Source organism: Cryptomeria japonica, chromosome 2 (assembly GCF_030272615.1).
Source record: "Cryptomeria japonica chromosome 2, Sugi_1.0, whole genome shotgun sequence".
Lineage (NCBI taxonomy): Eukaryota > Viridiplantae > Streptophyta > Pinopsida > Cupressales > Cupressaceae > Cryptomeria > Cryptomeria japonica.
This window is the reverse complement of record NC_081406.1, coordinates 114,062,551-114,076,996: the sequence shown is the minus strand read 5'-3', so window position 1 is coordinate 114,076,996 and position 14,446 is coordinate 114,062,551.

The following is a 14,446-nucleotide window of genomic DNA, read 5'->3' as shown; positions in this document are numbered from 1 at the left end:
GGAGGTTTGAATTTTTTATTTTTCGTTTTTGATGGCTTTTTTGCTGTCAAAGCTAGAGGTTCTTTTTTTCACTCCAGGAGACATAACTTGAGCATCCAAACTCCATTTTTTGAAAACTTTATTATTGGAAAGCTTGTTCTGTGTACTTTCTAGTCATATAAGTTTTCTTTCCAGAGTCTACTCTAGGTATATTTTATTCAGTTTTTTTCTTTTCAGCACTCTAGTAAATATCTTGGATGTTTCAAGTCTTGGGATCTCTTTCTCTGAGTAGGATGTCTCATTTTTTGTTTTTCTTTATGTTTCCAGTCTTCTGTCTCTTCTAATCATTGTAGCAATTTTATTTATGCAAACACACTGAGATAAAATGCCCATATGAATTGTATACTTGGGATCTTGCACATCTTGTGCCTTATTGTACATGCACTACTTATAAAGTGCCATGAAATCTCCATTTGGCATCCATAGTTAGTGCTAAATTTGAGAACTGTGGTCACACATTTGGATCTTGGAGAGGAGAAGAACAAGGGAGAACCATCAAGCATCATGGGAGCATCTTAGGGAGTCTTCTTACTCCTCTTTCACTTGTTTATTCTTCTTGTATGCTTTTATCTCTTTTGATGTGTATGTGAAGGATTTTAGTTCATTGGGTTGGTTTTTGGTTGGAAATAACTTATTAACATGTGAACTTCTATTTTTGGCTTGTGTTCCCTTTTCCATGCATTATTTTGGTGAACTCGGCGTGAATCCCTTTTGGGTATAAAAAGAACTTCATTTTCTTTTGGTGTTTAAAAAGAATCTCATTTTCTTTTTGTTGCAAATGGATTAAAAAAACCTCATTTTTGGGGGGCATAAAAAGAACTTCATTTTCTTTTTGTTAGAAAGGGATTAAAAAGAACTCATTTTCTTTTTTGGGCCTAAAAATAACTTCATTTTCTTTTGGTGTTTAAAAGGAATTTCATTTTCTTTTTGTTACAAAGGAATTAAAAATAACTTCATTTTCTTTTGGTGTTTGAAAAAAGAATCTCATTTTATTTTTGTTACAAAGGGGTTAAAAAGAACCCATTTTCTTTTCTGGGCATAAAAATAACTTCATTTTCTTTTGGTGTTTAAAACGAATCTCATTTTATTTTTGTTACAAAGGGATTAAAAAGAACTCGTTTTCTTTTTTGTGCCTAAAAAGAACTTCATTTTCTTTTGGTGTTTAAAAGGAATCTCATTTTCTTTTGTCACAAAGGGATTAAAAAAGAACTCATTTTATGTTTGGGCATAAAAAGAACTTCATTTTCTTTTGGTGTTTAAAAGGAATCTCATTTTCTTTTTGTTACAAAGGGATTGAAAAGAACTCATTTTCTTTTTTGGGCCTAAAAAGAGCATCATCTTTCCATTTGGTGCAACTAAAACAAACTCAAATTTTCATTTGGTAAATAAAAAAAACTTCATTTGTTTTATTTTGCTACAAATAAGACTAAAAGGAACATCATCTTTCCATTTGGTGTAACTAAAACAAACTCAATTTTTCATTTGGTGCATAAAAAGAACTTCACATTTAATTTTTGTTACGAGGGGCTACACGATTTTGTTTTGTTGACCATGACTTTATTTTGTTGACTGGGTTTTTATTCCAAGTTTTTTTCAAAAAAGTTCAAATCATTACAATTTTTGGTTAAAAAAAGAACCCCATGTTTGTTGGAGAAACATCTCCAAGTAGAAAATAGTCCACATGTGCCTTGAAGGGATAAAAAACAACAACTTTTCATCATGTTTGAAATTGATAGGCATATGCTCTCCCCTTAATTAGGTGATCAAAAAGACAAACTCACCATTTATTTATTTTCTTTCAATTTTTTCAATTAAGATAAATCCTTTTGTAGGCCTACCCTTCGGAGAAGCCCATAAGGCCAATGAGAGGGGAATAACCTGAGTGGAGAACAACTAATGCCAAGTATTCCAACCCACTATAATCAAATGTGGATCTGATGAAAATAATATTCAGTGGTTTTTCTCAATGATTAGCCTTCCCCCAGTATCCTTGAGATATGAAAAGCCTTTGTTCTAAAGGTTGGGAAGCCTCTTGAGGGATTTTATCACTGAATACCAAATAGAAGACTTACTAAAATCTTTAGAAGTAGAAACCTCATCAAGTCAGTTAGCCAAGCATTTGTAATATCATAGTGCAAGGGTGGGGAAGAATCCACCCCCAAGACACTCATCATATATCTCTCAAGAAAATGATCCAATCGAGGAGCAATTCTCTTTGGTTCAAATTCTAGACAAAGGAAAAAGAACGGGTGCACCTTAGGGTGTGACAGGGCTATTTCAGTTGACTGAGTGTCAACTGTGGGCTATTGATATTAGGAATGACCTTTTTGACAATAGTAGAGTCTATCTGATTTATCTTTTGTTTGTTCAAGACTTGTGAAAACAAAAGGGGATTTGAAAATATCCTTGAGCAGATTTGAAAAGATCCTAAACATACACATTTCATCAACAATTATCAAGAGACAAGAAATATTTCTATGTGCTTGCGTGTTTGTCATGTCTTCTTGTCAAATAAATCATAGTTTCAACCCAACAACAATCTAAACAATAATTCAAACATTCTTGAAAAATCCATCAATTATTCATATTTGGAAATCTCTCAAATACACCAAGAAGTCAATTTATTGACAAACCAAAAAGAAGAAAAGTGAAAAGAAAATTCAAAAGAGAAGAAGTTTCTTGTACAAAAACCGTAAGTTGTTAAAATATCAAACCTTCATCCATCACTATAACAATTTTAGTTAGGGTTTCACCGACAATTTTGAACTAGAACCCCTTGCATCACAATATTTCTTCCAAAGAAGAGATTTATCATATAAACACAACCACCATCAATGCATTCATCCATCATACATTCCACAACCCACAATCACCTATTAGAGATTCAAAGTTTACACCTTCTATATTTCATCTTATTAAGTCATTCTCTAATCATCCATATTTCATAAGTTTTCTATATCTCATCTTCACTCATCATGTTTCATAAATAATTTCCAAATCATACTCCCAATTCAAATACATACTCCAAATTCATCATCTTTCATCATCTTTTCAAAATCAAGCATCATAATCATTTCTTCACTCATCATTTCTAAATAATTTCTAAAGTTCATACACATCATCTTCTTAACTCAATCACATCTTCCATAATCACATTTTAAATCCAAACATTTCCAAATTCACATACCTTCCATAATCATACTTCAAACTCATCATCTTTCATAAATCGCTTCCAAATCATACTCCCAATTCACATACATACTTCAAATTCATCATATTTCATCATCTTTCCAAAATCAAGCAACATAATCATTTCTTCCATCCCTTTCACTTCAAAATAATTTCCAAAGTCAATCATCAACTTCATAATCCCTTAGTAGAAATTCCAAGGTCCATATTCATTCTGAAGTTCACAATCCAAACATCAAAAATCCATTCCACTCTCAACACACAAAGGTTTTGTCCTTAGTTCTTTTGGGATATTACTATTCACATAAAAAAAAATACTCTCTTATGTGTCTCTACATCTAGGATAAATCATCTTGAGTGGCATTACTAAGCATCTAGATAGGTTAAAACTAGATTTTGAGTGCATCCTCTCAAAGCTAGGTAGCTTAATATGCTTTTAAAGCCTTGTTGTACCTCATCTCATAATTGTTGAAACATCAAACAAGAAATTCTAAAGAAAAATTTGTTGATACCCAACCTTTAGTGTAGGAGATCAAACATCTATACAATACTTCGAACTCATCATCATCGTCATATCATCTTGGAACTAAAAAGGGGATCAACCACCCACTTTACACCCACCTTACTTTCACGAATGCACGCTTAAAACATGACTAGGAATAGGTCTCAAAGTCAGAGACAAACTCAAAATAAAATATGGGAACAAGAGGAAGAGACCATTAACCCCTTTTCAAGAAGAGGAGACCCACACCCCTACACAAGCATAAATAGAAGAAGCAACTAGCAATCCTTGATTTAACAAACTTTTTGAGGAAATTCTCAAGGGAAATGTTGACTCCCATTTTCTAAGAATTTCTCAAGAAGGAGAGAAATTTCCAACAGACTTTGATGTGTCATAACTTAGGAATATACCAAAACAAGCCCAACATAGCCATTGAAAAGAACAAAATTAGATGACAGGAGGGCAAGGAATAGCCACAACTATGATGATAACTATCAACAAGGAAACATCTTGCCTCCTCCTATAGAAACGAATATGTTAAGATAATGAATGCAAGACCTCACCTAACAAGTATACTTAGGAAGGTCACAAAAATTAATATGCTCTCAAAGATATCTATCCATATCCATTTGATAGGAATATGATCATACCAAGCCTTTCCCACACAATTTTTAAACACCACAATTTGAGAAATACATGGAAAGGAGATGCAAGGAACCATGTAAGAGAATTTTACTCTGCATGCTTAGAGGTGACATATGATGAAACATATCTAATGTTCCTCTTCCCTCAAAGTTAAGGTGGATCAACCATGCAATGGTTTTCATGTTTGTCAGGAGGAATGCAAACATTTGAGGATCTGGTACAAAAATTTATTACTCATCATTCTCATAACATAGAATGAGATGTCTCCATGGCTGATCTATACAATACAAAATAAAAGAATGGCAAGTTATTCTCGACATTCTTTCAAAGATGAAGACACCTCTCTAGTAGACATTCCTTTCCCATTCCAAAGGAGCAATTAGTTGAAATTTTCATTTCAAACTTAAATGAGGAAATGGAATTCTACTTAGACATCAAATGTTCAGATACTTTCAAAGATGTGATAGCCCAAGGGCTTAAAATTGAGAAAGCCCTTATCAAAAAGGGACTTGTCAAAATATACAAATATAACAACAATGGTCCACAACTAGCCTATAACAGTGATAAATCCAAGTTTTGGTCCAAGCAAAAAAAACATTGTCAAAATCGCCCAACCCATAGTCAAAATTGCAAGGCAAGTAGATAATCACAACAACCCCACTACCAACCAAGGTAATCCTCACAATAATCAAGAAAATCAATCTTCCAATACATAGCAAGAGGCACCTAAAAATAGGTACCACACCTACAAACCCAATCTCACATACACACCCTTGAGAGAACCTCTTGAAAAGATATTATGAAAAACTCATATCTTTTGATCTCATCACGTTGCCTAAAATGTCAAACTATGAACTACAAATTAAACCTTCATGGTGGAGAGATAATGAGTATTATGAATTTCACAAGGGAAAAGGACACAAAACAAACAACTACAATCGGTTAAAATATATCATTCAAGACCTTGTTAATCGAGGTGACATAGAGGTCGATGGACATAATACAAAATTTCCAATATCAATCATACCATATTCAAAAATCCATTTCCCTCATACAAGAAAGGAGGTACCTCCCTGTTGGACATTGTTGTTGATAGGATTTGTACTTGTTGTCATTGATGTCAACATATTCCTATGATTTATTATTCTGGTGATTATAGATTGGTTTATTGAGTATTTCTAGTATCATTATATTCTTCTATATTGGTTTTAGTGATCTGAAAAGCTTAATTGATCAAAACATATGATTCGGTTTGCAGTTTGTTTTTCTGATTAGTGCTTTGCAGACTAGTATTTCCTCCAGTATATTTTGGTATGATCAAATCTTGAGCTGATATTTTGGGAGATTTTTTGGGATGGTCTTGTGTATATTCATCTTAAATGGTTCATGACTTGGTTCTCTGCAAGTTATCTTTCTTCCTGACAGTTGTTGTTGTTTGAGTGTTCTTGAGGTTTAGATGTTGATCGATGAAGATTTGATAAGTGGTGTTTGTATAGCTATTATTGACTATTCTAAAGAGATTTTTAATGTTTCCTAAGTATGTCCTATTTATATTTATGACCCACATTGTGTTGGCCATTTGGAGGAATTGATTATGTGTTGTATTGATGTTTTGTCATTGATGCCAACACTAGTTGTTTGGATGCTTTACCAACACCCTTCTAGTCCCAGTAGGTTGAGTGGTTTCTAGTTGGTTTGGATCTACCATGATCCGGTAGGCTTCGATATGATTTGGTTATGGAATTGTCTTATTCCTGATACTCATGTTCATATTCGGTAAATTGGTTTTGGTATGATGATCAGATGCTATCTTGTTTGCTTAGAAGCTTGGCTTCTGGTTCCAACGAGGGTTTCACCGACAAAGATTTTGATGACATGCATAAGTGGTGTTGGTGGAGTTTTAGGATGCTGATGGTGATCATGTTCAAGGCTTGGTGGATGGAGATCATTGCTTTAGCATGTGGACCTATACTATGTCCCGGTTGATCTAGGTTATGGACCGACTTTAATGTAACCTGTGGATTGGACCTCTCGATGTGTTTCTAGAATGTCTTATGTGTTGGATATTATTTGGTTGGTATAAGGCCAACATGTTTTGTAATTATCTAATTGGTTTATTGTTTGGTAGCTAACCTGATTGTTTATGGTCGAGGGTTTGTATATATAGATGTAAGATCTCATTGTAGATCATATGGTAGAGATCATGGTTATGGGAAAGGGATGTAATGTGTGAATAATGTAATATCATTCAGGAAGAAGATTTGGTCGATCATTGGAGATCAAATTGGGTTTATGTAAGAGGATCTAGTCCTTTGGTATTGAGCTTAACTGGAACTATAATTAGGCATAGGAGATGTTATCTTTTGCAGTTCAACACTTCTTTGGATTGTAGTCTGGATTTCTATGTAGTCAGTGAGGCTCCTTTTGTGATGAGCAAGGTTCTCTAAGTTGTTGGCCTTCCTACAATTGAAGGCCCCTCAATTATAATTCACATACTTACTGTAGAAGTATTATTTGACTGTGGGTAGGCTTTCCACCGTGGTTTTTCCCTTTACCGGGTTTCCACGTATAAATCTTGGTGTCATGTGGATGGTATTTATTTTGTGATTATTTATGATTAATTGGTTTGACTTCATTCTGGTATTAATATTTTGGGTTCTGGTAATTAAAGTTTTAATTTCTAATGGTTTTGGTAATCTATGAAAATCAATTCATCCCCCCCCCTCTCAATTGTCTTCTGGTTATTTGAATTGTTTAACAATTAGTATCAGAGATTTGGTCCTCTCTACAGAAATATTGACCACTTGAGGAAGATCCTATGATGACTAACAGTTCAAGTCCATCCAGTTCATCTAGAGCTATCTTTCAGAGAGATATTCCTAGGCTTGATGGAACAAATTACACGGTATGGAATATTCAGATGGAGACTCATCTGAGATGTCTTGGCAAGGAGATTTGGGAGATCACATAGAATGGTGTCACAACTTATAATCTGGCATCTAGCAATCCTCCTCTAGAAAACCTAGATAAGGAGCCTGAGAATGATTATAGAGAAAGAGAATCCCTCTTGTGTGCACTTTTTGATCAACAAATAATGAGATTAACTGATAAATCATCAGGAAAAGCCATATGGGACAAGTTGGAAACTCTTAATGAAGATGACCGTATAGTGAAGATTGCTAAACTTGATGGTTATCGGGTAAGATATGAAAACTTGAAGATGGAAGAAGATGAAAGGATTACCGCATTCATCGAAAGTGTAAATGAGATTGTTATGGGAATTCAATGTTGTGGTGGAACTCTGAGCAAAGATGAAATTGTTTCTAAAGTTTTGAGAGCCCAACCACCGACTTACAAAATAAAGGATACTACTATTAATGAGTTGAGAAAAATGGCTAATACATCTGTCAATAGAGATACCTTGGTTGGGAAACTATCTACTTTTGAGCTTGAAGAATTTAGACCTTCTGGAGCTATGAAGATTGAACTTGCTTTTCATGCATCTACATCTGCAACCAGTAAGAAAGATTGGAAAGCTTTATATGCAAAGGAATTGAAAGATATGAAAAAAGAAGATGATGAGTTTGAGAAACTTGAAGAACTATTTGCTAGAAGAGTACCTAAAGTACCGATAGGAAGTAAGTATAAAGGAAAAGCACCTTTTAAAAGTTTTGCATGTAATAAGATTGGTCAATTTTCATCTAGATGTCCTGAAAGGAATTCAAGATTCTAAGAAAGAGTTAGAAGATATTTTAAGCCTAACCCTAGATATCAAAACAAGTATAAGTACAGGAAAAACATAGACAAATCATGCTATATAGCAGATGAGGAAGGCATTACTAATTCTGATGATGAATCGGTAGAAGATTCTACTAGTGGTTCTGCCAATGGGAAGGAATTTGTGTTCCTGGCTATCAAGGAAGATGATCAGGCACTGGAAGAGAATGTAGCTGAAGAGAAGACACTTGCTGCTAAAATTGAAGACAAGGATGAATGGGTAATTGACAGAGGTTTTTCACATCATATGACTGGAGATAAAGGGAAGTTTCTATCTTTGCAAGAATTTGATAGCGATTTGGTTAGATTTGGAGATTATAAAGCATATATGATCAAAGGAAAAGGAACTATATCAGTGGATGGTAAGAACAATACTGACAATGTTTATTATGTTGAAGGTTTAAGGCATAATCTTTTGAGTGTAGGATAATTGGTGGATAAGGGATTTCAATTACAATTCAATGATGGAAAATGCAAAATTATTAACAGATCTAGTTTGGAGATTGCAACCGATACACAGACAAAAGGTAATATATTTCATTTGAATTCTGGTGAGAAGACATGTTTGATTACATAGATTGATGAGAGTTGGCTATGGCATAAAAGGTTGTTTCATGTGAATTTTGATTGCATTGTGAAAATAAGTTCAACTAAGGTAGTTAGGGATATACCTAAGATTATGAAGCCCTATAATCTTTTATGTAAAGAATGTGAAATGGGTAAATAGGTCAAAACCTCTTTTAGGAGTATACAAGATAAATCTGATGATGTTATTGATCTTATTCATATTGATTTGTGTGGTCCCACTAGAGTTAAAAGTTCTCAAGGTGATAGATATTTCATGCTAATAATTGATTATTATTCTAGAATGATGTGGGTTACTTTTCTAAAGGAAAAATATGAAGCATTTGAAAAGTTTAAATTTTTTAAGGATGAAGTGGAAACTAAGACATGATTGAAGATTAAATGTTTGAGGTCAGATCATGGTAGAGAATTCACATCTGGTGAGTTTAATAACTTTTGTGAGAAGCCTGGTATAAGAAGACAATTTTCTGCTCCCTGGACACCTCAGCAGAATGGAGTTGTGGAAAGGAAGAACAAAACTATCTTGGATGTTGCTAGAATAATGATGATGGAATCTATTCTACCTCATATCTACTAGAGAGAAGCAATGAGCATAATAGTTTATACATTCAACAGAGTCCATATCAAAGGAGAAATCGGTAAGGCACCTTATGAATTATGGTTTGGCAATACACCTACAGTTAAGTATTTCAGAATCTTTGGTAGTAAATGTTATATTAGGAGAGATTATATCATTGGAAAATTTGATCTTATATGTGATGAAGGCATATTTCTTGGTTATTCTATAGAAAGGCATATAGATGTTATAACAAGAGATTGCAGAGAATTGTGGAGAGTGCTAATGTCAAAGTAGATAAGCTGAACAAAAGTCAAATTAGAGTTTATGAGAAGGAACCAATAGTGGAAATGATTATATCTAAACTAGTAACACCTTTACTAGAACAAAGTGTTGAACTAGTTACTCTGACGGTATTATAAAGTTCTACAGTAACTAAAGATCAAGAAAGAGGAACAGAGAGTCAGAGGACTCCTAGGTATGTGAGATTGAATCATTCAAAAGATCAAATCATTGGGGATAAGAACAATGGAGTAATGACAAGAAGAAGACTGGCAACTAATGAGGTATGTTTAATTTCACAAAATGAACCATTATCTATAATTGAGGCATGTAAAGATGAATATTGGCTGAAAGCTATGGAAGAAGAATTAGATCAGATTGAGAAAAATAATACATGGACTTTGGCTTCCCAGCCTAATAATAAGAATGTTATTGGAACTAAATGGGTTTTTTGGAATAAATTGAATGAGGATGGTCAAGTTATAAGAAATAAGGCTAGATTGGTTTGTAAAGGATATTCTCAGAAGGAAGGAATTAATTATGGAGAGACTTTTGTACCTATAGCTAGGATTGAAGATGTAAGATTATTTCTTGCATATGCTGCTTATAAAAACTACAAGATTTATCAGATGGATGTTAAATGTGCATTTTTGAATGGGGATCTTGATGAGGAAGTTTATATTGAGCAACCTGATGGTTTTTCACTATCAGATGATACAAAAATGGTTTGCAGTTCAAGGAAAGATTTATATGGATTGAAACAAGCACCTAGAGCTTGATATGCAAGGTTGGATAAATATCTTTTGAAGATTGGTTTTACTAAGGGTAGTGTTGACAATAATTTATATTATAAAATCACTGATGATGATATACTGATTATTGAAGTATTTGTTGATGACATTATTTTTGGAGGTGAAGATAAGTTATGCATAAAATTTTCTAAGAATATGGAGAAAGAGTTTGAGATGTCTATGATTGGAGAGATGAAATTTTTCTTAGGTTTGTAGATTACTCAGACTGACAAAGGTATTTTCATATGTAAAACTAAAGTATGGTAAGGAATTATTGAAGAAATTTGGTATGGGATATTCTAAACCAGTAAGTACTCCTATGGTTAGAAGTGAGATATTGATAAGGAAATATGTTTTTGCACCAGTAAATCTTACAAGATAAAAATCTATGATTGGAGGTCTTCTTTATTTGACTCAGACTAGGCCTAACATAATGAATGTTGTTTGTATTATTTCAAGATTTCAGAGTGATCCTAGAGAGAATCATGAGAGTGCGGTGAAAAGGATTTTTAGATACTTGCAAGGTATATCAAAATATGGTTTGTGGTACCCTAAGGATGATAACTTTACTTTAAGAGCATATACAGATGCTAATTGGGTTGGAGATGTTGATGACTAGAAAAGTACTATCGGTGGAGCTTTCTTTCTTGGAAAGAAGTTGGTTTCATGGATCAGCAAGAAACCATCATGTACTTCTTTATCTACTGTTGAAGTTGAGTATGTTGTTGTTGCTACTAATTGTACACAAGTTCTATGGATGAAGCAAATGTTCAAGGATATAAAGGTGGATAGTAATGCACTAGTAGTTATTCACTGTGATAACTGTGCTACTATTGATATATCAAAGAATCTAGTATTTCATTCTAAGACAAAGCACATATCTATTAAGTATAAATTTTTTAAGGAAAAGGTGGAAGCAAATGAAGTTAGACTGGTTTATGTGAACACTAAAGAGAAGATTGTAGATATTCCAACTAAACCTTTTCCTAACGAATCGTTTGAGTACCTAAGAGACAAATTGGGAGTTTATGCCCCTCTGGTAGAAACTTGATTGATGTGGTTTGGCATCAATCCGGTATGCACTATCAAAGATACTATTCATTTTGACACTAATGTGAGGATGCTAATGCTCAAGGAGAGTAGTCAGCTTTATGATTCAATGATTTATGCTTTTGCTTTGATATTTTTGTCAGCTTTTTAGCATTGATGTCAAAGGGGGAGAGATATTGATGTAAAAAAGAAAAAGAAGGGGGGAGAGATATTGTTGAGGAAAAGAAAAAGGGAGAGATATATGTATAATTCAGAGCTTTATAGAGATATTATTCACAAAGAGATTTTGGTCTTTATTTCGGAACTATATGAGGGAGATTGTTGGTTTTCTTCCATTGGGGGAGACTTGTTTGGCATTTCTTTGTACTTACATGTTTTTTGCATCTAGTGTTACCATCAATGCCAAAGGGGGAGATTGTTGGTCATTTCGAGGAATTTATTATGTATTACATGTTAGGGTTCCCATAGATACTGAGAGGGGGGGGTGAATCAGTATCTAACTGGTAATAAGAATTTCTTAAGTTGAAACATGCAGAACATAATATAACAGTGTACCAGTATGCAAGAAATAATGAAATTAATAGAATCAAGAATATCCACATGAAAAGTACACCATAACACAAGATGTTTAATGAGGAAACCCGGTGTGGGAAAAACCTCAGTGGGATTTGTGACCCACAATATTCACTCACTGGCCAATAAGAGAATATTACTTACAATAGGGGCCTCCACATGTAGGAAGGCCAACTGCCTAGAGCTCACTGCTCAATGGGAAGTCACACTGACTTACAATAAGGATTATATTAATCCAATGACTTGTACTGCCTTATAATAGCATCTTCAATGCCAGATTCAGTACCAGTTCTTGCTCTGTTCTTTACATATACCCTTGACCTATAATTTGCACATTAGGTTTGCCTAATAATTTCCTCTATGCTTCTTCATTCCTCTTTTAAATGTCTACAATGATCTTGATAACTCAATGATGAACCACTAGTACCAAACTGGTACTGAGAGGGGGGGGTGATTCAGTACAAATACAAATACAGTCCAAAACCGGTTTGACAACAAACACTCCAAATGACTGATAAACAGAGATACTGGTACAACAGAGTGCAACAGTAACATCCAGTATAGCTCAATCAGTCATGAACCAGTCAATCATTAAACTTTTCTCTTAGCTCAATACCACATTATCATAATATTCACATGCATGAACTAGTAGACTTTCACCATCAAATATTCACAATAGTGTGTTCAATGTGTTTTATAGACCAGCATAAAACATAGAACCTTCATGTGCATAACAGATAAAACAAAGCATCACAAGACAAAAGCATTACACATGACACACATATTTTTCACGTGGAAACCCAACTGGGAAAAACCACGATGGGGATGAATACCCACAAGATACTTTTTGAACTCTTTAGAAGTCCGCTCTATTAGGAGCCTTGTCCAGTTAAGAACATTACAATAGGTTCTGGTAGGAACCGATCCTGTTAGGGATCACCTAGTTAAGGGATGCCCGGTTAAGGGTTAAACCCAGTAGGGCACCTTGTTAGAGGATTTTAAGAACTCAATAGCTAAAAGGATCTCCTCAAGCTTCTCTAGCTTCTTAGAACTCATTAGCTTCGAGTTACCCAGTTAAGGGATTTGAAACAAGCCGGTTAAGACCACCCGATTTAAGGGATTTTGAATCAAGCCAGTTAAGGCTACCCCATTAGGGGATTTTACAACTGTTGAAGTGGTTAGAGATCAACAAGTATTACAATGATTTGTTGATAGCACTCAATGCTAAAGTAGATCCATTTAGGCTCCTCTTCTCTTTCTGCACATTCACTTTGCAGGTATCTCTTCTCTCCTTTGGTCTGGCAAGAATCGCGTATCACTTCCCTTGGATACACACTCACAAATTTTGCCAACAACCTCAGACAGAAACCTAACATCGACCTTATAGGGAACATACAGGTTGGTAGAAAAAACCCTAAACCTGTTAGGTTGAGCAATTCAAATGGTTTGATCCTGACTGTTGAATCATATTGCATTAAATGCACCAGTCTTGAGTTGATCTCAAGACATTCTCCATCGTCCATTATCCATCATTTTCATGGTGGTTGATAACCCATCACGTGTTATCACCATTTGACAGACTTTACATATTCCCAAGGTAGATAGGAAAAGTCTTCTTCATGCAAGATCCTTCACGCACACAGAGCTTACATGGCAACATAATCTATCCTCCATCATATTGCTAACTCATCACACAAAGATCATCGATTGAGTCACATAGACTTGAGATACTCCAACCGAAAACCTCGAAGTGGAAGTTGCCTACCAACCAGTAGTCATATAGTGCTTCCATGTGCTGGTTCCCATAACTACATGCCAGTTCACCTTGAACAAATGTGCCACTTCACTTTGGCATATACCGGTTCACACATATGCCGGTACCTCTTTCTTCACTTATCACATGTGCCGGTTCACACTATGTCTCATATTGACATCAATGACAACATACAATATCATTATGTCATCATGCTAGTTCACATAAGGCTCATGCCAGTTCACATAATGCTCATGCCGGTTCACATAATGCCAACAATCTCCACCTTTGGCATTGATGGCAATATACAAAAGATATCTTCTCTACTTCACATCTTCTCCCCATTTGCTGCAAATATCTTTTCACTTCACTCCTTCTCCCCCTTTGACAACAATGCCAAAGTGGAGGTACAATCATCACTATTTCATCATGCTGCTCCCCCTGAGGAGTAGCATCCTTAAACACACCAATCAATCAAAGATTTGACTATCTAGTACCTGACTGATGTGGAACACTCACTTTTAGTTCACCTCCTAAAGGGGCAATACCCCTAATTCACCTCTCAAATGCACAAATGTTATCTTTGGGAGAGGCTTGGTGAATATGTCTGCTAACTACTCCTTACTGGACACATGCTCCAGTGCAATCTCTTTATTCTGAACCTTTTCCCTCAAGAAATGATACTTAAGCTCAAAATGCTTGGT